Source organism: Dermacentor silvarum, chromosome 1, assembly GCF_013339745.2.
Source record: "Dermacentor silvarum isolate Dsil-2018 chromosome 1, BIME_Dsil_1.4, whole genome shotgun sequence".
NCBI lineage: Eukaryota > Metazoa > Arthropoda > Arachnida > Ixodida > Ixodidae > Dermacentor > Dermacentor silvarum.
The window spans coordinates 71,777,114-71,804,879 of record NC_051154.1 but is presented as its reverse complement, the minus strand read 5'-3'; the positions used below and the strand labels follow the sequence as shown (position 1 = coordinate 71,804,879).

Below are 27,766 nucleotides of genomic sequence, written 5' to 3'. Positions count from 1 at the left end.
AGAATTTTTAATTTATAAAAATAAATTACGCAAGGCGGCTCTTGATGTTTTTCTCGCGGGCGAGTAAGCAGCTGAACAAGAGATCAGTGCCGGCGCTTGCGTTGCGCAAGCGGATATAGCGCGCGCAACGCTATCGTATATTCGGCGCTTCTCAGCCAAAGTCGGGCTGATCACTTGCGGATCACGAGATAGGAACGCGGCCTAGAGCGTGCGCTTATTTTTGTTGAATAGAAAGCAAGCGCGTGGGCGCCAAATCTACTCATTCCGTTTGTGTGCGCGCTGCAGACGACGGAAGCGAGAAACGATTTTTTAATGAAAACTGGGAGACGTTTTTTTTTTGCCTTTTTTTTTTTGCGTCTCGAAAGCAATCGGGGCTATCGCGCCATTTTTAAGCGTCGCGCGTTCACGCCAACCACATAGTCGCGCTTCAATCGCTGCTCCCATAACCACCCTTGCTCATGTCGGTGACAATTCGTTCTGAACCGCTTTTCGCCCAAAGCTTCGTGACCTAAGGCTCTATTCTGGACACGCATGGCGGCTGCACGGCCGCCATTTTGGCTGTCTCATTGGCTGTCCAGGGGTCACGTGTTTTGAAATTTGTGCCGGGAAACGGAAGTTTTGCAAAATGGAATTTTGTGTTTTCATAAGAATGACGAAACGTGGCGTGGAGCTGCAAATGTTTTCGACTAATACTTTTTTGTGGTCCTTGGGACTTATATTGCGACTTTAGGGCTTTAAAAAGAAAGTGGACGGTAGCGTGCAGAAAAAACCCGTGCAATGCATCTGCAATTTCGCGAATATGTGGTGGCGTTCCAAGATAGCCTGCACGTCAGTTGTTGATTGGCTGAAAGAATATCCCGTGAAGAGCGTCACAGGAAGGGCCGTTTCGTAAACGTCAATTTGACGTTGCGTGACGTTGCGCTGGGCCGCCATTGCAGAGATTTTCCGCCATAATTTGTGGTGTGACGAGCCGCGCGAGTTATGGTAATGAGCGGCCATATTCAATGACAGTCGAGAGGCATGCGTATCGCCGCATTTTCCCTGTCATTTGTGGCCATGAAAATCTTTTGTTCACAACGCGTGCTCATAGCATTTGCATCGCTCTCGGGTGGTGTTGGCATTTGTGTTTTGAACCACCATTTTTATTAAAAACACGTTTATTTGAAATAATATTGGGTGAAACTAATAAACTGTCTGAATTTTTTTGCACTCTTCACTACTGCGTTTGTGTCGTAATCAATATTAATCACTTTTCGCGTCATCAAAGGCTATGACAACGGCGACTTTTTAATTTATAAAAAGAAAGGTACGCAAGGCGGCGTCTTGAAGTTTCCTCTCGCGGTGCGAGTAAGCAGCAGAGTGAACGAGAGATGGCAGTGCCGGCGCTTGCGTCGCGCAAGCGGATGCCTGTGGCGCGCGCAACGCTATCGATGGTATCCGGCCGCTTCTCAGCCAGACCAGTCGGGCTGAGTCACTTGCGCTCACGAGATAGCGATAACACGGCCTAGAGCGCGCGCTCATCATCACTGGCAGGTTGCGTATGCTGTCTCAAGGTAGAAAGCAAGCGCGTGGGCTCCAATATACGATGACTCATTCCGTTTCCCGAAGACACGCATCCTAGCTAATGAAGCATACGACAGGTTGTGCGCATGCAGACGACGGAAGCGAGAAACGATTTTGATGATATAATCGTACGCTTTGAGCTAGCTGCCTTATTTTTACTGTGGAGGAAAACTGTTTTGCTTTAACAAGAATGCTGGGTTCAATGCCTACATTACAGTTTCTTAGGCGAAACGGCAAATTTACGTCACGTTACGAAAGCAAAACGGGGCCATCAGCGCCATTTTGAAAGCTTCGCGCCTACGTCACGCCTCGAAGAAAATGGCGGTATGTCCAGAATAGAGCCTCTATTTGGATCGACGTTGGCGCTAGTGCCAGTTAAGGAGCGTTTATAGTCTGACGTTATCGGCTCGCGGGCCAGCATTGTTTGCGGCCAGCCACGCTGCGCCAGCCGAGATGCCATCCCCTTTATTGACCCTTTTCGCGGCGAGCCCCTGGGCGCTGCCATGTTTGATCACGTGGTGACGCATCCATTGCTTGCCTCAACTGCCTCCATTGCTTCCGTGTTTACAATGGATGTGTATGATGCCGGTGCGGCTTAGCAAACCTCTGTTTCGAGACTTATCGTAGACGGTGACACACGAAGCTTTGGCTACAGCTTCAGAGAACATCCAAAAGTGCTGTCGGAGCTCATTAAGCTACGACCAAACGGCGCGAGCAGCGTATATGGTACTTGCTCTAAAAGCGGGGCTAAATATGAATTCCAAGCTATCCGAACTTTCCGCTCATGAACATGAGTCAGGATTAGTGTGTTTTGCTCTTCGTTCTTTATTTGGCAAATATTTTGAAGCAGCGGCTTGTCATATTTCTGATTGAGTAAAGTTCCTTTGTGCAGTCACTATCTGATTATTTTCTAATCGCTCGCGGTTGTGCTCAGTTCCGTTAGATTTGTTCTTGTTACGCCCAAGGCTTGAAACGTACCTGTTCTGTACATTGTAATACCTTGTAGCAAAGAGGTAGCAACTTGCTTACTCTTGTGGACCGACACGAAACAATCAATTTCGACCATTCGTGCGCTGTCGGTGTAGTACCGTCATTTATTGTGCGTATATATAGTGCGAATATATTCAAGTGTGCGTCATTAACTTATTGTGACACGTTGGCGAAAGAGTGGGCGTAAGTTTCCGTGCCACTTGGGGTAGGTGCGTGTAGATACTATGCGCAAAACCTACTATGACAAGAAGCGACGCTACTCCCTTTATCATTGTTTAACGAGCAGTACTCACTCTTGCTGACGTTCCTGGGATTAAACCCTTTCTTTGAAGGTTAGCAATACAACGCTGGCGCATGAACAAATTTCTGTATCATCGAGAAAAGCCGTACATCTCGAAGTGCCGGAAACACGTACGGACAGTTGCAGCAGCGGTCCGCGAACTTGGCCACACATATTTATTAGATTCCTTAATATGCCAGTCACTATTTTTGCAGCCGAACTGCAGCACACGTCTTCAATACACATGATTGAATCCAGCGTGATTGGAGCACAGCGCGTTAGCAAAAACTCAGTTGCATTTCCGACGCCTGATCGCAGGGAAGCAAGGTAGAAGCGGTAATAGTTTCGTACTCGTGCGCGGTCTTTGAGGCGACGTACGACGCGCCGCCGAAAACGCATCTCGTTTCTATAGAACAAACTGTTCCGCGAAAGCGGTCAATACTTCAACGCGCGCGCCATCCACAGCTATCTTGGGAGCATGCACAGAACGATCCCCAACCCGCGCCCCAATTCGAACGGCTGTCTGCGACCGTCGGCGAAGCGGCGTGGGCGCCTTTCTTTTTTCGCCCGCAATGCATTGTGGGTCGGCGCGAAACGCGCGGATGGGACAAGAGCCATCTCGACGTCGGGCACGTCGGAGCGCGTTGATTATCTGATTATTCTGAGTCTGGTTACGTTGGTTGCGCCAGTACGTCAAACTATTGACCCTTTTCGCGGAGCAGTTTGTTTTAGAGAAACGAGATGGCGCTCACGGCGGCGCGCCATACCTCTCCTCAGCGACCGCGCACGAATACGAAACCATTACCGCTTCTACCTTGCTTCTGTGCGATCAGCTGTAGGAAATGCAACTGAGTTTTCGCTAACACGCTGTGCTCCAATCATTCTAGATTGAATCATGTAGGTTGAAGACGTGTGCAGTACTTAGCTGCAAAAATAGTGACTGGCATGTTAAGGAATAGAATGAATCTGTGTGGCCAAGTTCGCGGACCGCTGCTGCAACTGTCCGAACGTGTTACCGGCACTTCGTGATGTACGGCTTTCCTCGAGGATACAGAAATTTGCTCATCCGCCAGCCTTGTATCGCTAACCTTCAAAGAAAGGGTTTCATCCCCAGAACGTCGGCAAGAGTGAGTACCACTCGTTAAACAATGACAAAGGGAGTAGCGCCGCTTCCTGTCATAGTAAGTTTCGCCCACGTTATCTATACACATCTGTCCCAAATGGCTGGAAAACTTATGCCCACTCTATCGCCGACGTATCAAGAATAAGTGAATGGGCGCACACTTGACTATATGCGCACTGTATACGCGCAAGAAATGACAGACTACACCTATGGCGCACGAATGGTCGAATTTGAATGTTTCGTGACTGTCCACAAGAGTAAGCAAGTTACTAGCTGTAATATATATTTGCTACAAGGTATTACAATGTACAAAACAGCTACGTTTCAAGCCTTGTGCGCAGCAAGAACAAATCTATCGGAACTGAGCACACCCGCGAGCGATTAGGCAAAAAATAGTCAGATAGTGGCCGCACCGAGGAACTTCACGGATTCAGAAACTGATAAGCCACTGCTTCAAAATATTTGCCGAATAAAGAACAAAGAGCAAAACACACTAGTCCTGACTGAATTCATAATCGGAAGCTTGGATAGCTTGGAATACATATTTAGCCCCGCTTTTAGAACAACCCCATATACACTGCTTGCACCGTTTGGACATAGCTTAATCAGCTCCGAAAACGCTTTTACATGTTCTCTGAAGCTGTGATCAAAACTTTGTGTCGTCCACCTAGTCACCGTATATGATATCTCCGAAAACAGAGGTTTTCTAAGCCGCGCCGGCGTCATACACTTCCATTGTAAACAAGGAGGCAACGGAGGCAGTTGAGGCAAGCAATGGACGCGTCACCACGTGATCAAATATGGCAGCGCCCATGGGATCGCCGCGAAAAGGGTCAATAGACGCTGTTGTTTTCGCCAACGTGACGTAGCGTGTGCGGGCGCGCGCGCACGCGCTGCGTCACGTTTAGATGCAGGCCGCAGTGAACTTTTTCTTGTTAGTCTTGAAATGTGGGTAAGCAGCAAAACATCTTAAATTGTGGCAAAAGTTCACGGAAGGTAGTTCTAATCATGGCATATGCGTGAAAGTAATGAAATGGAAAAGGTTATGGTTTTACAAGCAATAATACCCACTTCCTAGATCAAATCATGGGAATAGGTATCTGTGCAAAATAAACGAACTATAACGTAATGTCTAACGTAATGTCTTATGAGAAAAAAATGTAAACAGCAGACAACAAGTATACCACAATAGTTGTGCAATGCAGCAGCGCGCTGCGGCAATAGCTGTCTACGAAAGATAGTGCGTGAGAAATCAAGATGGCACGACCTTGACAGCGTCAGGAAATTGCTTTCTTGAGGACGCCAACAGTGAAGTCGAGCTTTCTGCCAAAATACTATCAGCTTTGGATCTAACCAAGTAGGAGATATGATACACCTCTGTACTGCGTTGATACAGGGCGGAGAAACTCCTGCACAACCACGGCAAGGTGCGCACTTAGAAAAAAAGGGGGTGCAGCTCATACATAAATAACTATGTGAAATATTTATAACCAAAACTATACATGCGCCTTTACATGAAAATATACGACACATTTCTAAATGTACTGTACTCTCAGTCAGGAGCATCCATACGTTACATAAGATGTCATCAAATGAGCTGCTGTCTTATAATATGGCATGAAAAAATGTTTATTGCACAATTTACTTTACCAGTTTCTGTTTAGCAGCTCATCTGGTGAACTCCAGTATATCAGTACACGAGTTTTGTGCTTGAAATGCATCTTCTGGCCAGTAATGTCGTGCATCTTTCTCTTCAATCGAACTGCCAATACTTTGCGAGTTTGCACACGTTTGTTCTTTCTTTGATTTTCCATTGTATACCATGATTTTTTTAATATGTTGCTAATTGAAAATAAAGAATACTTGTACGTCACTGCATTAGCAATGACATTTTCGAGAATATGTTTATGTATTATTGCAAGATGTGTTGTAAAGTTCATGAACATCTTTGTGATCGTATTTTATATGTGTATCAATATGTTCCTCGAAATTTTACTCAGTTTGTTTTGTGACTGCTTGATCAATAAAATTTTCGACCTTTCAAGAAAAAGATGTTTCATTCGATTGACTCGGCGACTAAAGATCGAATCCAATTCACCAAGCATAAGTGCAGGAGCTGTTTATGAAGGAATCAAATATTTCTGACAGGTAAGTGCTGTGAATCGTCTCTAACGTGACCATGGCACTACATCGCGAGTGCTTTCACACTATTGGGAGGAGTACCAGCAATCTGTTAGGAGGAGTACAATCACTCTGTTTGGGGCAGTACTAGTACTCCCCCAAACACAGTGCTTGTACTCCGCTTCAGAAACTGCCACAAGAAACTGGATAAGGTTGTTTCTGAACCCACTCTACAACGTAACGAAACACATTTGGTACGAAAGTGAATATTAGAAATTGTTTCACAATTCATCAGTGAACTAACTAATTAAGCGAAATATAAAGAAATACTCTGAGCGCCACATGACGGAAAACAATATGTAATTGGTTCCACCCCGCTGCCGGTTTACCATTTTTTTAATATAAATTCCTGGCTACTACTACGTGAAACACCCGGTGCATAGCGAGAAAACAGCCTCACCGCTGACGCTTGGTAGGTAGAGGCTGTCACAATTTCTATTGCAGACTGAACGGCAGCGCGAACCGTCCGTTCCCGGAGCGTCAGAGCGTTGAACGACGCCCTGGATCGCTTCGGAGTCTATGGCGTCTTCCGACGTCGCTGCAAGACTCCGCGTACGTAAAATTAATGGTCGCAGATCCCCCGTAATGCCTCCGAGAAAGGGCCACCAGAGGACGGCGCGCATATGGAGAAGGTTCGTACTGCGCAACGCGTTTCGAAAGAGCAATTCGATCGCCAGAGCAGTGTTTGCCTAACACGACGAAGCAAGGAAGAGCGAGGGAAAAAATTAAAAAAAATAAATAATGAAACTTCAAAGAGATATGCTTCCTGCAGAGGGCGAGCGCTTGCAGCGGACGACAAGCTTGATGCGATTTCCCTCCGGGGAAAGGCAGCGCACGGAAATTGTCAGAACTCGCAGGCGCCAAGCATCGCGTTACAACGTATGGGGACATTTAGCGCGCACGCGGTGGGCCAATCGATTCGACACGAACCAACCCTGCAGCTTCCGAACACGACGCCGCGACCCGGCATCCGGCCACGAGGCGTCGAGGAGACGAAACTTCCCGAACGGCTTCGACACTATAGAGAACATGCTGCATATGTAGAACAACCACCAGTATACGCTTGACGCGCACAGCGCGCAACAATCCACGATTCCGGGCAACCACGTGCTCCGCTCGCAGGAAGCGAGCTCGACATGTAGCAGGCCGCTCATGCGACTGCTACATGTCTGCTGCATGCTATACGTCGACAGACACGGTAAAAACCGCAGTCGATTTAATGAAACCGTCATCAGTTACCTTACGCAACCATTAATTAAAAATCCTGCCTGCGCTCTTCTATGCAGCATAATAACAAGGCACCTACTCACGGTATACTAGTCGCACGGGTGGTATTTCGTCGCTTATTAATCCCCTGGAAGCAAGCCCCCAAAACTGTTCTCAATCTATGCGTATTCTGCAATAGTAGGGAAACTTGGGCGAGTTGGCGGAAGTTCATATTTAACAAGCAGCGGGGCTAAAAAGACAAGGACGAAGTGTTGTGATCCTCTTCATCTTCGTCTAGCTAGCGCTGCAGTTTGTCAAATATGAACAAAGCGATATTCGTCAAAAAAAAAAAAAAAAAGGGGGGGGGGGGGAATTAGACTACCACAATCTCACAGCCTATAGCTTATAGTAAACAATTCAGGGGCGTTTGAGTGACGCTGTTGATTTTTACTTCATCGACCGTCATTCTGGAATGCGTATATATTTTCTCCAACGACATTAAAGGAGGCCAGACAAGAGAAAATCCTATGCACGCGCCTTTAACGCCGTCAGCCATCGAGCGACAGTATGTGCCTTTGATTATACTCCATTGTATACAGATAAACGGTTCAGTTTCGAAACATGTCAGTTCAGTAATGCGAAACATGTATGTCATACACTTGGCATAAGTTGACAAGCGCGGACTTATACTTCACTGCTACTACTGCTGCTGCTGCTGCTGCAAAAAAAAAAAAAAAAAAGCATGACGACGCACTGTACAGAGTTTGTTAGATAACTAAAACGTAACAAGGCACGACCAACAACAATGCTAGCACATCGGGACGTTTGTTTCTGAACGCTTATTTCCAAGTCTGGCGGGCTGTAAACAGTTGAGCGCTTAGCAGGGAAACCCTGAGCAGGACAAGAAAAGCCTCTCAAAGAGACTGCCTTGCAGCCGATCAAGATATTAATGAGTATAGTCGCCTATGTAACATAAAAGATGTCCAGTTAATCTGTATATTAATTGACACTGCACAACATGATCTCTAACATACAGCTGGGCAATGACATTCTTCGAAGCGTACCGACATTTCCTACAAAAAATAACGGTTATATAGCTAAAAATAGTAAGTTTTCAACACGTCACCACTGCTATAATTGCCAGGGAAAAAAAAAAAAAAAAGAAGCGTACCGTTTTTCAAGGGCACGTTGGCGGTCGAACGAATTACATATTCATGCGTGTTGCTTCACCAGGCCCGCAGAAACAGCATCTGAAGCAGCGGTGACCGCGCCGTTTCCGCGCCACTATACTACAGCGAAGAACGTCTTGCTTCGGACGCTACCTAACGCCACAAACCTAAACCAAACACGACTACAGTACAGGCGAGCCGGCCAGACTGTGTAAGCGGAAAGCGCGCATAGATTTATCATGCACGTCCCTGCGTGTCACACAGTGTAGAAGTCAAGGTCCGTCCCATGAAGCTTCCAGGGAGATACGCACCATACGTCAAACGTACCGCCGCGCCGCGTTCGCCGGCGACCGTCACATGGCACCGAGCCCGCCATCTAAACGACCACCAACACCATTACGGACGACAAGAATAATCGCGGTCCTGTCGATAAATCGATAGTCCAATACACGCGGCGCACGCCGAAACGCTTCATGTCGGAGAACGGCAAAAAAGAAAGAAAAAAAGAAAACACTGTGCCGACAACGGCAAAGCGAGTGCAAACAAGGCCGCCACCGATGCATCTGTAGCGGCCGCGAAAAGAAAACGTCGTTAAACGTCACAGCGGGACAAACGAACCACCACGGCGGCTCTCCCCATGAGTAAACTTCAATTGAGAGCGCGAGTCGTCATTTGAGCCGCGCGAATGATGAAAGTATTGTGCCTCGAAATTCCGAAGCATAGATTCGCTTATTGATGATCGGTCGTTCACATGCCATGCTCTCTTATTTTAGAACTATATATACAGCGCGACGTTAACATTTACTTGTGCGACGAACTACAAGTTTCCAAGGCGAATATATCAAAAACGCCAACCAAATACTTAGCAACAGTGTAGTTATCGGGAAACACGCGTGTAAGTTGCTGCATGCAATAATTTAAAAGGAAGGGTAAATAAAGCAATATGTAGGCACGTCGTGGCTACTCATGCCCTCCGATCCGACATCGCAAGCTGAAACGGAGGTCAAAAACAATAATAAAAGGTAACGTAAAAACAAACGAAATGATCAGAAATAATGAGAACAAGGCTACCCGAGTACTGGCTTAGTAAACTAGGGCCGCGATTTTGTAGCGATGCCTTATGACTTATTTTACACTAGTCTTATCATCCACCGCTCACGGCCGGCTGATCCCGTTGATAACGCGAGCGAACCGTCGCTCTGACCACTGACAAAGCGCGATAAGCGCGAAAAGGCATTATTACCGGAAAGGCATCGCTACAAAATAGCGGCCCTATAAGCAACGCATCAAGTTCCGCATTGCGCTCTTGCGGAAGCCCAGAGTGCAGCAGTTACGACGAACCTCCCCGATAAAGCACAAGCAAGATAACAGATTACAAGGCAACAAAGCCAAAAAAAAAAAAGAAAAAAGAAAACAGGCAAACAGCCGTCGTGACAGGACACTTCGTCAAAGCGCACTGACTGGACGGAAATCGTTCAAGGTTAACGAGGACAGCTTCGCTTACGTATCGATAAGTTTCACCAAAAGCTATAGCATACATGGGGGACTATACCACTACGGAATGGCATATTAGTGCTAGCATGCACGTGCAAGGAAGAGTTTGCATGGTCTTTTCTATCGACCGCCAAACAGTTAAAACAAGGCAAAACTACATTTTTTGTTCTCTTCGCGGCGACACCGCAGCATCCCTCACCCCTTCTCCTTTATACTTATTTAATAACGCATGAAAATGGAACAAGCGCGTCTCAGATTTGCGCGGAGGCCATGGCAATGCAATCGGACGGCACCGAATTGCCCGATAACAGGATGAATGGCCCGAGCAAGCTTGCGAACCCTCGAGGAGCTCGCGGAAAGCAGGGACTTATGTTACGCAAACGAGCAGCCACGGAATGTGAGAAGAGAGAAGGAGAACAGAGCAACGCCCAGCAAGGAGCAAGCGCGAGAAAGCAACAGAGAAGCCAGACAAATTTTCGGTGAATAAATATTACCCATTCATACTATAGCAACATTACGTCTTATGTTCTCGTTACACTACAGGGATTCGACCTTAATGTGAGACTCCAAGCATCAGGCGACTCGTACCCCCCCCCCCCCCCTTTTTTTTTTTTTTTTTATAGACGGCATGCATCGTACACTGTAAAATAATTCGCTCACTTAAAAGTGAATAAGGATGTAAATCTGTCTACACCTCACACCCTTGCACCCCTTAGGGTGCGAGTCATAGACATATTTACACCCTTATTGACTTTTATGTGCGTAAATTATTTTTACATTGTATACTCACAAGACCATTTATACTCGCTGATGAGCGATACAGAAAGAAGGCAAAAATCATGCAGATCCCAGAACTGTAGGAATCGGTGTAAGCGAAGTTTTGGTGAGCCGGCAAAGACTAGGATGCGCGTATCGAGGCACCCTAAAGGCAAGACGAAACTGCGGAGACGCGCCGCGGATTTTGGCGGCAAACGCGTACCGTGCTACCGACCTCACGCCCCACCATCAACTACAGCACGCCGCAAAGATTCACTTTAAATACGGTTTCCCAACCGCAGCCAGTTTTGTGCCACTGAAACTGTAGAATCGGGGTTCAGCAAATGTGGCTGCGAATGAATTGACGGCGCGGATTCTTTCCTGGGCGTAAAACTTTTACCTTCGCACCTTATACACTCTAAAAAAAGTTGTCACCCTTTGGGTCGTATCTTGTCCCCAAACAATAATCGTGATCTGCCTTGCTTGCGTTTCCTCTCTTGAAAACTCAGCGCTCGCTACTTTTCCTGTCGATAATGCTGTGTCACGCTGATAACGCGCAAGCCTTTCGTGACTAGGAAGTACCGGGCTCGCAGAAAGGAAATGCGGAAAAGACAGATGACGATTATTGTTTGGGCACAAGATACGACCCAAAGGGTGTAAACTTTTTTTTTTTTTTTTTTTTAGAATGTAGCACGCGGCAAGAGGTGGATAGCAAAATGACGATGTCGTCAGCTAGCGACTTCCGGTTCAAGGGTTAGCGCGTCTGTTGCTTCGTTCAGCCTTGTCAGCAGTTTCTACAGTGCGATTTCCCGCTGCTCGCGAAGAAAACAAGCTTCAGCAACGTGATTATGGTTGGCTACTCGGCATTAGGGTTGGTGAACTCTTCCGTGAAAGGAAAAAAATGTTTCGTTTTTCATGGAATAAGCGCACAAACGTGAATGGGCAGTTGCCGTCAAACGAGCGACCGTGAACAGCGAGCTGTGGGTACCGAACGTAGGAGCCAGAATATGTGAAGATAATTTCGTCACAGGCAAGTGTTTTGGCGAATAACTTCGTCTACTAACGTTCTAGTACAAATACCCCCTTTTTAATAATCAGTTAAATACACACAGGTGCACTCAGTAAGGATCCTCAGCACATTGATTATGTGCAGTCTTCATTGCGGTACAACGAAAAGGCAACTGAGGCTGCACGAAAGAGGGAGGAGAGCTAACGTCAAAATAATTCGTGATCTTTTCAGATACTTAAATCAGTGCTTTCTCTCTGCAGTTATACACGACATGCGTCTCGAGAAAAAACGGGAGACTGCGAAGGCACAGCAGCCGACGACATTGCGCGCGCTGGGCACCGCTGCAGACAAAACAGCGGACGAAGCGATCGACTGCCCCGTTTGTTATGGGAAGCGTTGGAAACAGCCACTTATTAGGTTACACACCACTTATTAAAAACCATTTCTTAAGTTAACGAACGTTTATTTGCGCTCGACAAACGTTTGCACTTGATAAACGTTATATGACTATTTGACGCGACACAAACACGTTAGGGCATGAAATGCCTGCCACCTTTCTAATGGCGCCAACATTAGTACGAAGGAGCGATAGCTCACATCCATGTTTTGGAACGGCCCAGCGGTGTCTGCATCGTGGTTTTTCACTAAAGTTCCGCAGTATATGAAAGACCAAGCGCGTGAAGCATGGACATGGAGTGACGGCGGCATAGGCGGCGTCGTGGTCGCGAACCGGAAGTTGTAGCAGAATACGCCGTACCCCACAATCCCTTCCGACAACCGAGATTTTGCTATCCACCTATACTGCCTTTCCTGCCGATTGCAACTCGCAGCGACATGTCACGGCGGATGTGATAAGCGCGCACTTCCCGATGGAAGACCGGCAACAGTTCCGGTGGGATGAAATGCGGGAGCGGTTATGATTCAGAGAAAGCCTTTCTCACTTAAGCTATAATACCTCATGCATCGTGAAACGTCGGCCACCATTGCCGCACTGAAAGCCCAATTATAACGCACAGAGGATGTCTTGGAAGAGCTTTGGTTGTTACGCTAATGTGCAACAGCCGCAGCCACCCTTGCGTATGACTACATCTCACGCGTTGCAGGATAGTTCGTCATCCATTGTGCTGATAATTAATGCCCAAACCGCATGAGAGCGATTTTGTGCGCGACGGCGACGAGCGACGGCTTCGAGCGACGAAACGGGCCGTCGCGCGAACAGATCGCTTGGTCTTTTCGCTCAATCGCTCGGTTCTGGAAATCTAGAATTCGTCACTCGTCGCCCGGAAGTGCTATGAGCGACTGGCCAATAGCACGAAGCCGGAACTGGATATACATCAGTCAAGTACTACCGATTGTCGCACGGAACGAGCAAACGACTAGATTTTGATACGTGCAAGGATAATAACGTAGTTCAAGACCTTTAGAAATATTTATGCTGCTCTTTACACTAAAACACATCAACTTAAATTAATAAAGCACGCGTCACGCCAGAATCGGCGAGTATTTGCTGCCCTCATACTGGCAACACCGGGGAGACGTCGCTCAAAGTCGTCGCTCGTCTCGTCGCTCACATGCGGTGCATGACTTGTATAGGCGACCAGCGAACGCGACAGCCATCTCCATCGCGTCGCTGTCGCGCGTAAGATCGCGTGCATGCGGTTTATACTTTAAAACCCTGGTTGGAAGAAGTCACGAAAAAGACTTTTGTTCTAATTTCTTCAAGGATGATGCATGCTCGCTCCGTTCGAAGATACGTAGCAGCGTGTGAGAAATGCCAGCGGCGCAAGACACCATCGACGCTACCTGCCGGGTTCCTTCAACCACTCGACATTCCCGCGGAGCCATTCTTTCTGGTTGGTTTGGACTTACTTGGCCCTTTTCCTCTATCTACCTCTGGGAACAGGTGGATCGCTGTGGCCACGGATTACACCACGCGCTACGCCATCACCCGAGCGCTTCCTACAAGCTGCGTCACAGATGTCGCCGATTTTCTTCTACGCGACGTGATTTTATTACATGGAGCTCCACGACAACTTCTCACAGACCGTGGCCGGACATTCCTATCAAAAGTTACCGCGGACATCCTGCAGTCCTGCAGATGTGCAACGAGGCACAAGCTATCCACGTCATACCATCCGCAAACAAATGACCTCACGGAGCGTCTCAATCTCAATCTCACAGACATGCTCGCGAAGACAGCCGGTTATTCGTCATTTTTCCTTCTGTTCGGTCGAGAACCAGCACTGCCCCTCGACACAACCCTCCCTCTTCATGCGGCACCGACCAGTGAATATGCACAAACGTCATCGCCCGCGCTGCCCACGCAAGGGAAATTGCCCGTGACTGCCTTCTGAACTCCCAAGATAGTCGAAGGCGTTTGTACGACCGGCGACACCGAGACGTGCACTTCCCGCCTGGTTCTTTGGTGCTTCTATGGTCTCCGTCGCGTCAGGTCGGCCTGTCAGAAAAACTGCTGTCTCGCTACGCAGGCCCATACCGAGTGCTTCGTGCCGTGACTCCCGTCACCTACGAGGTTACCCCTGACGCCCCATCTGCTTCCCAGTCCAGTGGTATCGTGCACGTTACGCGACTGAAGCAGTATCACCCTCCCAGTGATGACATTTAGACGCCCCGAGACGTCGCTTCTGCCGCCGGGGGATCATGCTACACGCGTGTTGTATTTGGTTGTTTGAACGAGGCGCGCGGGCGCCGTCACTCGAGAAAAGAGGAGGAAGAACGAACTGGGCTCGCGCTGCGAATCCAACCGGTCGGCGCTGCAACCGCTCTGGTAAATACTGTTACGTCTCAACCTGGGCCAGCGTATACCTTGGACGTTTCCCACGAGGCAGCCCCTTTCATCAGCGTCGCAGAGACGGCGACAGTGCCCGACACCGACGGTGACGGGCAGACAAGCGTCCCAAATCGGCAGTGGGCATCCTTTGGTGTTGCCCCGAGGCAGTCCCTTTCATCAGCGTCGCCCAGACGGCGACAGCGCCCGACACCGACCATGACAAGTTTACCGTCACGGAGATACCACGGATTGATGCCAGAGGCCAACTTCGAGAGGAATTACTACCGTGGGAACGGCAACGATCTCGGTTCTCATTGGCCACGCAGTGACAGCAAATGCGAGGGCGAGGATGCAACATTAGAGGCGGAGTTCTGTGAACAATACAACCCCTCTGATTGGCCGCACCAAGGTCAGCAGATTCCCCAGTCGAGTCTCCTAGGGAAGACGAAAGGATTAAAAGCAGGGACGTGTGGTGCAGTGACAGGTGGGTCTGACGTGTCCTGAGGCGAACTCAGACGTTTAATATGCTCCTGATGGAGTGGGCTTCCGTACCAGGGGCCTTGAATCTGTCCAGAACCGGGCGGCTCGCTTCATTCTTTCCAATTATCACCGTAACTCCAGCGTCACTACTATGAAAACAAGCTTATTGTTACCTTTGCTATCACAACGTAGGAAAATATTCCGTCTTTGCCTATTCCATAAGATATATCATGACAACACCATTCTTAAGAATAAATTGATAACCCCCTCGTGTTACGTTTCAGCCCGCATCGACCATCGTCATAAAGTTGGTATTCCTTCATGCCACACCAACCATTTTTTTTTTTTTTTCAATTCATTCATCCCCAGTACGTCAGCAAGTTGGAATCACCTTCCCCGATCCGTCGTCGAAATATCTGATAACGCTAAGTTCAAAACTGCTTTAACAAACCTTCTGTGGCCATAAACATAATTGTAGCATTGTCAGCTTTTTTTATTTTTTTTCTTCGCAATTTTTTTTACCACACCAATCTTTTTAAAACGGGTGTTCTGTGTTTTGTAGGCACATATTACTACTTCGAGCGTCATGTATTTCGTTTTCTTTGTTTGTTGCAAAATATTTATTTATGCTTTGTTTGTTCAGCTGGTTTTCCCTCCTTGTGCTGTGCGCTATTTATTGTTAATCTCCTTTATTGTATTGATGTAACTTTTTTTTTTTTCGTTTCCCCCGTGAACCTCAATTATGCTAAGTTTTATATAAATTTACTGCTGTTTCTTGTTTCCCACTTCTTCGAATGTAACCCACTCCCCTCTGTAATGCCCTCGGGCCCTGAGGGTACTGAAATAAATAAATAAATAAATAAATAAATAAATAAATAAATAAATAAATAAATAAATAAATAAATAAATAAATAAATAAATAAATAAATGCAAATTAAAACCATTTTCCTTATTCCTGTGACTGGACCACTCATCAATGGGCTTGGTGGATTCTTGGCCCAAACGCCACCTCGAGCCGCAACAATATATTCTGTAAATACGAGGGGCGTTCATAAAGTTCGTATTATTGGCATGAAAAACGAGAGACAAAGAAACAAAATTTTATCGGAAGTTTATTCCTTCTCTGCATAAAGACACGCACTTCTGCCAACGATGCATGAGCTGCCACAGTCCAGTGCTGTAGAACTCTTCATTTTGAAAGTTCGGGAAGAGCTCGACTTGAGCGATGGCTTCTTCGTCATCCGGAAAATGTTTCCCGAGCAGTGTGCTCTTCATGCGAGGGAACAGGAAGAAGTCTCTTGGTGCGAGGTCAGGTGAATATGGCGGGTGAGGCAAAATTTCGTAGCCTAAGGAAGTTGAATGCGTCGCCGTCGCATGTGCTGAGTGAGCCGGTGCATTGTCGTGGAGCAGACGGACGCCTTTCGTGAGCTTTCCTCTACGCTTCTCCTTGATAGCACCTCGCGATTTGGTGAGAAGCTCGCAATAGTACTTTGCTGTAACAGTTTGGCCTTTGCTGGCATAATCTGTGAGACGGGCACCACGGCAGACCCAGAAGACGCTCAACATGACCTTTCCTGATGACTGCACAACCTTGGCCTTTTTTGGCGCGGGTGAGTTTCCGTGCTTCCATTGTTTGCTTTGAAGTTTAGTTTCAGGGTCATAATTGTGCACCCAACACTCATCCATGGTTATCAGGCGTTCAAAAAAGTCGTCAGGGTCGCTCTCGCAAAGCTTCAACATTTTTGCGTCCGCTTCCTTCCGCAAGTCTTTTTGCACTGGCGTCAGCAAACGCGGAACCCAGCGCGCGGCAACTTTCGTCATATGCAGGTTGTAGTGAAGTATGTTGTGCACAGAGCCTGTACTTACGTTAACCTGTCCTGCTAATTCTTCAACATTTATCCGCCGGTCAGCGAGTGCGAGAGCCTCCACTTGCGCAGCAATTTGTGGTTCACCATCGAGCGAAGGGCGGCCACTTCGTTCTGCGTCGTCCAGGCTTGTTGGACCGCACTGAGATCGTCTGCGCCATTTGACAACAGTGTCATAGGCTGGGGCATTGTCACCGTACACCGCCACCAGCTCGGCGTGAATTGTCTTGGCATCTTGTCCCTTCAAATACAGACTGCACGTGCTTCGACTTTCCCGATGGGTGCTGCCATTTTTGTTTTGGCCCCCTAACGGTGTTGCGCGGTATTATATAGAACATTAGTTTTATATTATGCTAAAACTAGACAGACGCACACTCATTTTGATGCATATTGTGCACGCCTTTTCTAAATCTGTCACACTGATAATACGAACTTTATGAACGCCCCTCGTAGTTGCTCGTCTAATTGACTCGTCCTTCGCGTAACAATATTACATTTATTCCCATGGACTATTCACACGCAGCAGTTTTTGTTCGCCAGAATAGGTTGTGCCACATCCTCTCGTGCCACGTGTATTGTTGGAGTAGTTATCTTGAAATGACCTTTACCGTGGAAGCAGTTAGAAGCTGAAAACTTCGTTTCCTGTCTCCGTCTGGCCGTCACGCCAACGCCTCCGTGTCGTCATCAGGCCTCCTCCTGTAAATTCAGCTTCACATTCGCCATGTGGCGAAGGAAAATAGAATCTGCACTCGCCACCATCGCTGGCCCATACGCCCCCGCCCCGGTTGTGACGTCCGTGAAAACTATGTATTCATGTCCTGGCGGCAATGTGCAGTTGGAACTTGGAAGACGGACGCGCTAACCGCTAATTTGCGCTAATTGACAGCGGGGTTTTGTGCACTGTACGCAGGCTCTAAGGGTGATGGCGTCAGTGCATGTATGTCGGAGGGCACAGCAAGCATCACCGTACATGCAGGACGAAAACGGCGTTGTGAGCAAAAACACAATAGAAGAAAAGAAGGATTTCTTTTAAATTATTTGGTTTAATGAAAACGACACTATTTGAGGAGCAATCAAGAAAGCAAAGTGGCGGTGTTCGCTGTAAGAGCCTGCTGATGAGCCGCAAGCATCACCGAAGTCTGTTGAGTTGTAGTTTCTGTTTCCTTATAGTTTACATTCATTCGTCATTTATTTATTTTTTTATTTTCGTCTTATGTCCATGTATACATACGCTGATAAGTTTCCTTCAGAAGAGGGTATACAGTACATGCCTGGTTTTCTTGTTCTTCCGTGAATCCGCACCAACTAACCTACTTTTCAGAGCTTCTCTACTGGTATTTATTAGGAAGTGCATCGGTTAAGCTGTCGCAGAATACATACCAACTTTCTTCAATGCTTTGTCATAAACAGGACGTCAGTTAAAACCTGCAAAACATCTCATGTACGAGCATGCACAGGTGTCAACCAAGCAGAAAAATTCATTTGTCGACGTTCTTTCAGAAGAAAGAAAGCTCATACATGTGTAACGACGATACTGATACCACATATGCTCCCGGACTTGCAGAAGGCTCCCGACTCTAGCGATTGTAGATAACGCTGCCAAGTAAGAAACGATTCTCGGAACGCCTCCAATCGCCGCCGTAGTTATCACTCGGGCTCGTTCCGCCACTGCAACCTGATCGGTTATCAGTGCAGCGCTCATGCTTGTCCGCCTTGCTGTCACGCGACACCTCGAAGCATAAGTACTCGCGTGCAGCCAGATCAGTCGGCACGCGGCTCGAATTCAGCGATAGCGCGATTCCAGTGAGGGCACGCGTACGCAATCGAGTCCGCTAGGCACTTATAAGTATAGTTTCTGCGCTATATAGATAGAGCGCGCTGTTCTGTCACATATCAGCTGGATTGCTTGGAGAGGCTCACACTGCTTGCATGACAAATCACAAAATGGTACTACGTAATTAAATTTTCAATAATTAACTTTTCAATGGATCACATTAAGGCACAAATGTCCCTACTGCGGATCTGATGCCGAGCGGTAATGACATTATATGGATTAAGCGAAAATCCTGTGCGTAGCACACTTCCAGAAATACATCATCAAAATGTGTGGCAAAATGCATTGTGTTCCAGTTAACACTTATCGGCGCTCGACTTTCCTCTGCTGCTAGACGGAACACTTAATTAGTAATCAAGCCCAGCATAGCTTCAACGCTTCTTCGTGGACCTTCGTGTCTTTGGACCTGACATTGCTTTGGTTGCCGACGTGTAAACGTAGGTTTTAATGGCAGTGACCTCAACAATGTGATGTCAGGGTAATTGTTGGTTCCAAGAGCTACATTCCTGGCTTTCAAACAACTAGGTTTTCAAACCACCTAACAATTAATTCTATAAACGAATTAGGTAATTTCAGAGCAAACGATAACGCAACTATACACTAATCTAAAGAACGCTTTTCGAGAGTAAACAATTAAACGAGTAGACTCACACAATCTTCTAGTATAGTTTACCTCAATGAAAGCGTTAAGTAGACAGAGATTTCACATTTACGGACAGAGATATAGAAACACGTTGAATGGTAAACTCGGATTTATTTTAACAATATCATTCAAATGTCAAACGTACTACGCGATGATTATTTTTCTCGACTGCATTATTATATTTTGACTTGGGGTGACAACCATTCATCTACAGGTAATTTAAACAGGCTTCGCTTCTGACAAAAGAAAGGTATTCACTGAATTAGAAATATGTGCCTATACGAGCATACAGAAATATAAAACATTGTCAATTACACTTATATATTTCGGCAAATTCTTCAAAATGTAATATATTTAGGTATATAATCTCAGAAAACAGCTTCTCTCTAGTCCTACACGCTATGTGAGCCTGCCTCTACATAATAATTATACTATATAAGAACATTATGTACCAAAGTCATTAGACTATCAACTACCGAAGTAATAATATGCATATCGGCAATTAAATGACGTTGAATTAAAGCCTAACTGACTGTTTTTGCACAAAAGACAACTAAAGCATCTTCTTCCGGACAGCGGCAGTGAAATTAGTTGAATGCAATGGCACATTTCGTGCAACAACTTATTTCGATGCCTGTATGACAATGAAGACAATTAAGAAAGATCTATTGCCGTAATTGAGCATGGTAATCGCAATAATCAAAGTGCTTCGACACGCATGGTAGATATTCACATCTCTTGCGTAAGCAGTGCGCCATATAAATGCTGCAAGTCACGCAATTGTCACTTCGCGCTTGCTACGGTCTGCCTGCAACTTCAGCACCAACTTCTCAATTAGAACGCGCAATACATTCTGACGGTTTGCGTTTGTCATTCCCTAGTCAGTGCTATGCCCGCATGAGCGCGTTTTGTGTTTTTGTACGTTCAATATACGTAATCCACTTGAACTCCTGCAAGTGATATGTGCGTGTCCATGCGACCTGTTCTCTCTGCATAAGAGCGCTGCTTGTATATCAACTGCCGCGATTGTAAGTCCGGCATATTGCGATTTTTTGAAGTGCCAGCATTTACGAACTGTGCTTAGGAAGTATAATCGTCCCCGTTTTACCGGTACAACAACGTAGCGTTGTTGCCGAGGGCACGGTTCCCGTAAATCGGCGTGTGGTGATTTCGTAAAAGTGCGCCTCTTCCGTAGTTAAAACATCCACAAAAATGTATTACTCCTCGAAAACAAACATTTTATCACAGATTATGCACATTTTCGCGGTGACAAAGTGATACTTCGCTAAATGACTATAGCCTTAGAACACAAATTTGCATTGCATTGTCGTGAATGCACTGCTTTGCGCCCCATTTACACTGTAGCTTTAAACGATATACAAGATGCATTTCGTCTACATTGCAACTACACGGCGGCTCAGTCGAGCCGTACCAAGTAGCGGCGGCTAAATTCAGATCAGGGAGAAATGCAGAAAAACTTATTACCCTGCTTTAGGAGCATGGTAGGATACCCTAGGTGGACAAAATTAATCCGGAGCCTTTCGTTACACTGTCCCCCATAAGCCGCAGTGCAGCTTAGGGATGTTAAACACCATAATTTAATTTTAATTAGTCTCGATCATGTGAATGTACAAAGCAAAATCTTACATAAGTACATGAATCCGTTGCGCGCTAACTTCGCTGTGTCTGCTGCCTCCTTTGCTGCTCTCAACTTTACAAGACCTAACTTTTGCATGTTTATGTGCATCATCCCGGCATAAAGTCCGTACCATGAAGGTGAATACATTAATAACGAAAAAAAAATAAAGTTCAATTTTACTTAAGACCCGTGAGATCTGCGTTAGATCGCGATAATTTCAGAGGTTTGCCTGTGAATTTCTTTTATAAATGTATACTCGCAGCTTCGGCAGCGGTCAAAACATCGTAGGAGCTTATTTGTAGTCATGCTTCTTAGTCGATAAATTATGCTCCAACGAAGGCTCTTTTTTTTTTCATATTTTTTTTTCTGCACAGGAGCGGAGGCAATATGGACGCCCTCACCCAAAGTTAAACAGTGAACAGGCGAGGAATTGGCGCCGACTTCAAACACACACATACCCAAACCTGCATATACTTAGCCGTATTCACCAAGCGCGATACACTGACGAATGCCCGTGGTGCGGGGACACGCCAACGTTACCACACATCACGTGGATATGCCCAAACAGACCGAAACATATAAACTCCACACTACTAAAAACACAAAAATCAACAGGCAGTGGGAGGCGCGGCTTGCGGACGAGGACCAGGACAGCCAACTGGCTCTCCTGGACCAAGCCCAGCGAACCGCTCGTGCCAGTGGAGCCCTGTACTAGGGGCCCCAACCACGGGACCTCAAATTTCATTTTATTCATTAAAGTTTCTCTCTCTCTCTCTCTTTTCTGCACACTGCGCGGATGGCCCCGAAATACATGCGCTCACTAATCACCGCGTCTCATTCATTCTCACCTGTTCAATAACTACGGGTCCTGAAGTTCTAGAGGAGCCTGTTCGCTACAACACGTAACACGCGTCCACAGTCTCGTAAGCGAGATGTGTTGCTAATCGCGTGGTACACACACGCACGCACGCACACGTAATGTGGTCCGTTTCCCTACGCAAGGATGAGCCGATATCGTCGCTGTTTTTCGCCGCACACATTACCATAGCAAATGTGGCACACTTCCATGGAAAAGCCGATATTCTTCATCGAACAATCCATCACAGACCACCCCCACGTGGTTCATGTTCGCAAGTAAAAAAAAAAAAAAAAAGAAAAAAAAAAAGAAGAAGGCCATTTTACCACACGCCGATGTTCTCCGACACACATTATTGCTAATCTGGCTGGCAAGATAATTGTGGAGGTTCACGTAAAGATAAAAAATAAATAAATAAATAAATACACGCGTCCACGTGGCGCTCACCTACACCAACTACTGCGCGACTGCACCACGCAGAAAGCCGGCGGCGGCTGTGTTTTGCCAAACAGGGCCACCGCACGTGCGCAACGGCAACGTCACGCTGTGACGTTGCCGGTGCTGTCTATTATGGGTCTCTGATTTGTCATTCCGGACTGCCTGCAGGACTGTGCCAATGGTCATTAGCTCAAAGCATTGCCTCGATCGGGCAGTCCTGGACGACAAATCTAAGGCATCCTATGATTTGTTACGACTGGCACACATTTGTGCCCGGCGGCTGTTTTCGACAAAGAATGCTGCCCCGACAGACCTGCGGCAATGAAATGCCATTTATTCCCTTCGGTGCCTTGCAAGGCCGGGGAGCTGGCGACTTGACCGGCGTCACCTGAGACTAATGGAGCTGCCGTCATGTTTCCTATCTTCGGCTGTCCGACAATTCAGAGCTGATGGGCGAGTCGAATTCTGAGTCATCGGTCTCGTGCATCGTTTAACGACATCGTCGCTCTTTTCCGTCACGGTATGGACTGTGACAGTCAAACAAAAGAGTTCACTTGAAACGCCGACAACGCCGCCCTTCGTGGAAACGCTATTTAGCGTGAAGGCCCCATCTCTCTGTCAACGCGGTTCTTCACGAAAAGCCCCATCATTCTCGCAAGGGGCCAACGGCAAGAATTTCCGTGGGAACGGATCAAAGTTTAGGTTCCCAAGTCGCCAAGCGGTCGCCCGCCCCCGTATGTCGGGGCGGTTGCGCAACCTTGGATGCGTAATGCAGCGGAACAGTGCAACGTCAGGGGCGGGTTTTTGCAAACGTTTCGGCGATTGTGATCGTACGAGAACAACAGTGAATTCCCCTACGAGAGGAAGGGGAAAAGGAAGGGCTTAAAAAGCGGGCCTTCAGTGCTTCGCGTTCGTGCTCGTACATTGAAAAACTCTCAAAATGTAAATGCTGTAAATAAACCCTTATTTGCATCTCTTGGACGTCGTCCCGGGCCTCTCGATCACCCGGCACCATGGTACCTCACCAGCTACGTAAACTCGTAATCACCGCTCGGACACGAGTCGAAACAACTGGTAACCACCAGTTGTTTCGACGTGGCGACTGCGGTGAAATGGAACCGTCAGCCAAGCCAGAACAGACGCAGTGTCTGTACCCATGCAATGTGCTCTCTGCCTAAAACAATAAAATCAATAAATGAATAGTGAATAGCGCTTTCGCTCCACAGTCAACGAAACCTTTCGGCTACCTGCCGCCGTAGCAGAGGCGATACTGTTGTCGCCGGAGCGGAGGCGGCCTCTCTTATTTATGCACACGCGCGCGAACGGCTCTAGAGAGGTACTGTGATGCATATGATCGTTACACAATAATTAAGTAGGCGTGCAAGCATAACTTCTGCGATGATTAACATCGCGGGAAGTTCTCCAACGCGATGGAGAACGATGATAGTTGGAGGTTGACGTTGATGATAGTTGGATTCACTGACGTATAGCACGCGCTACACATATACACTGTTGATGACGTGTCCGAAAAAGCACCTCGAGATAGTGTCGTTTTCGGTAATAACTACCGTAATTGGGAGAAGACAGGGTCAGAACACCGCGTTTACATCGTACCTATTCGCGCATCAGAAATAAACGAAGCAATAAGCAAAGAAAAAGAGAATGAAAGAAAGGAAAGACAGCTCACGTCCCAACTGAGCAGCTGGAAAGTCGCCGCATTAGTTCCACTCTATAGAATTCATATAGCTTCAGCCACTAAGAAAACTCGGTATATTTACGGCCACGTCACTATGTTTTCAGATATACTCGCATAGGCCCGTTTTCTATTCTGCAGAAGTCATGCGGGGCACTCGACACCACATACAGACAAGACCACTAAATGTCTATAAGGTCTCGCGGCGCTCAAAGCGACTACGAGCGGACAGTACGTAATAGAAAAGCTCTAAAAAAGGCGTTCCTTATCTTTATTGCGCGCGGTGACGCCTACGATACAACCTCGTACACGGTTACCTCGTTCACAGGACGTTAACAGCGGGCCTGCTTGAGTCCTCTTTCTCCGCTTGCCCTCGCGCTATTTGGTCGGGACAGGCAAGGAGAAGGTGACCTCGGCTGGCGGTGTCAGCGCGCGCGAGTGTGTTCGAACCGAGAGAGAACGCCACTTCACCGATAAACCCGCGCGTCCGATAAGGAAGGGGGCGAGGACCACGTCATACCTGTTCCTCAGCCAGTGTCGAGGTGCCGCGGCCTGCCTCTCTGGAATGCTGCCGGCGGCGGTGAGGGCGAGCTCCGCCGGTGGGCTCAAACCAGGCACGGTCCGAGGCGCGCTCCGGGGCCCGCGGTCGCCTTGTGCGGAGAACCCGCCGCTCTGCAGCAGCAGCCGGGAACCAAAGCCGCCGCCGATGCCACGTTCCACGAGCGAGGTCGCACGGCCGTACCCCGCCGGGACTTGTGCCTCCGAAGGTCGCCCTGCGTCGGTCCAATACGGACACTGAACACCGGCTCTCCCTCTCCGAACATTTGCATATACGGCGACCAACGAACGCTGTCGGTCTGGCAACAGCCGCAGCGACTGTGGACGGACGCACAATTATCGTGACCGACGGTACGAAAAACGCAATCGGAAATTATCGCAAGCTTACAGTTTTAGCTCGTGAATGCGGAAACAAAAGTGGTATAACGCCACATTATACGCCACCTCTTATTTTATTTGACGCTAGACAGGAACACGGATGTTGGGGATATCTTTGCCAGATCATTTACAGCGCTATTTACAGGGCGTTAGGTTATTGAAGGCTCACACCTTCAATAACCTAACGTGCATAAAGCAGAAATTATATTGTAACGAAGACTGTTCTAAAATAGACGTGATTCAAAATTCTGGAGTGCAGTGTGTCTCGTACAACGTAACCGAAGGCATGGAACAGGTCTGCTTTGTGCGGTGTAAGGCAACGTCTGCAGTGTGAATATTCGCTGCTGCTGCGGAATACAACGACCCGTATTTTTCATACCATAGCTAGCAATATTAGGTCTGTTGAAGGCAAAACTGAGAAGTTCAGGGATTCGCTTCCCATCGAGCATTACTTTCTTGCTTACTAATTTCCTTGCGAAAAAAAAATGGTTTATCCTAACTATGTACTTATTGTTGACGAGACCGAAAAATAATCAATCAATCAATCATATTTATTTAACGTGCCCAGGAACAACCCTAAGGTCTGAGTGCTGGCGCACGCGTACATTACAAACCAAAAACAAAACACTGAAGGGGAATGTCATTAAAAAATAAATGAATAAAAAGAAAAATTGTGAAAAGAAGAGAGTACCGACAACAAAGCGCAAAATACAAAAGAAAAAGGAGGAGAAGGGCACTTGAACAATGCATGAAATTATAACACAAGGCAAAGCTCGGAAAAGAACGATGACAAGGAGTTATGAAAGATATCAAGATCACGAAAGTAAGCGTTATAAAGACTCTGTATCCTGTGGACAGTTGAGTGTTCGTGATGACAGGCAGGAACACGGAAAGGTCTATGTTCTCTGGTGATCTTGCGTGGGAGACGAAACATGACACAGCTGAGAAGTTCGGGATACGTGAGGTTACCGTGAAGGAGTTTGAAGAGAAACAGAAGGTCAGCGCGATTACGTCGGTCGCGAAGTGAGGGCAATGACAACAATCCAACAGTGCTAGTACAGGGTCCAATGTCCAGGTTTGCAAAGCGGTGATTATACTATATGCTTAGAAACTTTTTCTGTACACGATCAATAATGTCACTGTTGGATCTAGAAGAGCCATTCCAGACGACTATTTTGAGTTGAGGAAGACATGCTTGTGTACAATTTGCGAAACGGTGTAGGAGACTTGAATTCGCTCGATAGTCTGCATACAGAACCAAGAGAGCGCATACCTCGCATTGCAACACGTTTAGTGTGAGCAGAAAAGTGTAAGGTTGCATCAAAAACTACACCAAGATCATTGATCTCGCAGACCTTACACAACGGCACAGAATCTACAGAATAAGAAAAAGAAATACTTGTTGTTTTGCGTGTGAAAGTCATGACTTTGGTCCTAGCAGCATTCAAGGTAAGGTTATTATCCTTGCACCATTTAGAAAAGAAAAACAGGTCAGACTGCAGGGCGCGACAGTCATCAACAGTGTGAATTTTCTTTAAAATCTTCATGTCATCGGCATATAGAAGGAAATAACTCTATCGTGGGCCCTTCGCGTCCTTTTATGCCCACTTTCGGTTCTTTTGTACGCCCGGCGGTTTGCGTCCCACAACACTTGGGTTGCGGCTTTCGGCTTGCGTCCCCTAACCCAAAACTCTCCGAGATTTTGCGTACGCAAACGGGTATGGGTAGCCAAAGGGACCTTTGCGTACGCAAAGCACCACGCCCGGTTTGCGTTCTTTTGTACTCCTTTGGGGTTCCTTTGTATACCTTTGTTTTTTTTTGCAAGCCCGGCGGTTTGAGTCCCCTAACTTTGCGAACGCAAAATCTAAGAGTCCCTAATTTCTTAAATCGCAACGTTACCCCGCTGTCGAAGCCCAAATAAAACGACGAGACAAAAGGTATCCATGCCATTGCTGTTGCCATCACCGAATAAGGTGTTCTGCATCTCACGGCGAAGCGAGCCGTCGGTTCGTTACCGCAGAAAAGTTTGCGCCCCATACTTATTCATGCATCTGCGAGCCACCGCTGATGACGGCCCGTTCAGCTATTCGACAGGCGCACCTGTGCCTGAGCGCAACAGTAGCGACAGCTGCGGCGTCGCGACGGGAGATTGAGTAAATGCATTGAGGTGCTGGAAACGACAACGTGACGCGGTACGGAGAGTCATGGGAGCACATGACGTATTCTGCGCTTCGCTTCTGCAATAACGTGACGTCAGAAAACGGTACCCCCCTCCCCACGCTTTGCACAATCGGACGAAGGCGTCGGCCTTGAAACACCATGCGGCCGCTACAACCTTGACCGTCCAATCGCACAGCGCCTCTTCCCCACTGTATAGCATTGAACCCATCGCAAGCAATAATTGCACGAAACGACTTCAGCGCTGCGCAAACGACCCTCTCCACCTATGTATGCACTGAGGGGAAATCACATAACTCGCAACGGAAAAAACTAACAAAACGTCACAGCTAGAGCACGCCGCAACTTCGATGGCCGGTACTTATCTGCCCTGAAGGACACGGAGCGATCCCAGCGGGACAATTTCACGCCCGTTACGCAACGGCGCTCCGGGGCAAGTTTTATTTCTTGCGCTTATTTCAGGCAGTACCTCAAAGGATGAGGACGCAAGCGTTTACGGAAGACCAGCGCTCCTCCCCCCTTTCCCTCTGTACCTCCCTCCGTACGATAAAAAGAAATCGCCTGGACCTAAACCTACGGATATAGAGGTCACGGCCAATATGCGCTTCGATTCGTGCGCGTCCACAGCATTGCATTTTTAAT

General features: G+C 47.3%; 1 protein-coding gene across 2 annotated transcripts in view; it reads right to left on the bottom strand.

Moving 5' to 3' along the window:
- LOC119465555 (oxidative stress-induced growth inhibitor 2) overlaps window positions 1-27,766 on the bottom strand; it is a 170,832-nt gene that overhangs the window by 83,004 nt on the left and 60,062 nt on the right. The window contains exon 2 of one of the 2 annotated variants that reach the window (XM_049669401.1): window positions 24,531-24,783. The gene's annotated coding sequence lies outside the window, so the exon portion shown is untranslated. Of the gene's footprint in view, window positions 1-8,514; window positions 8,884-24,530; window positions 24,784-27,766 lie in introns of those variants that run through there. The other variant, XM_049669410.1, reaches the window with a different exon arrangement.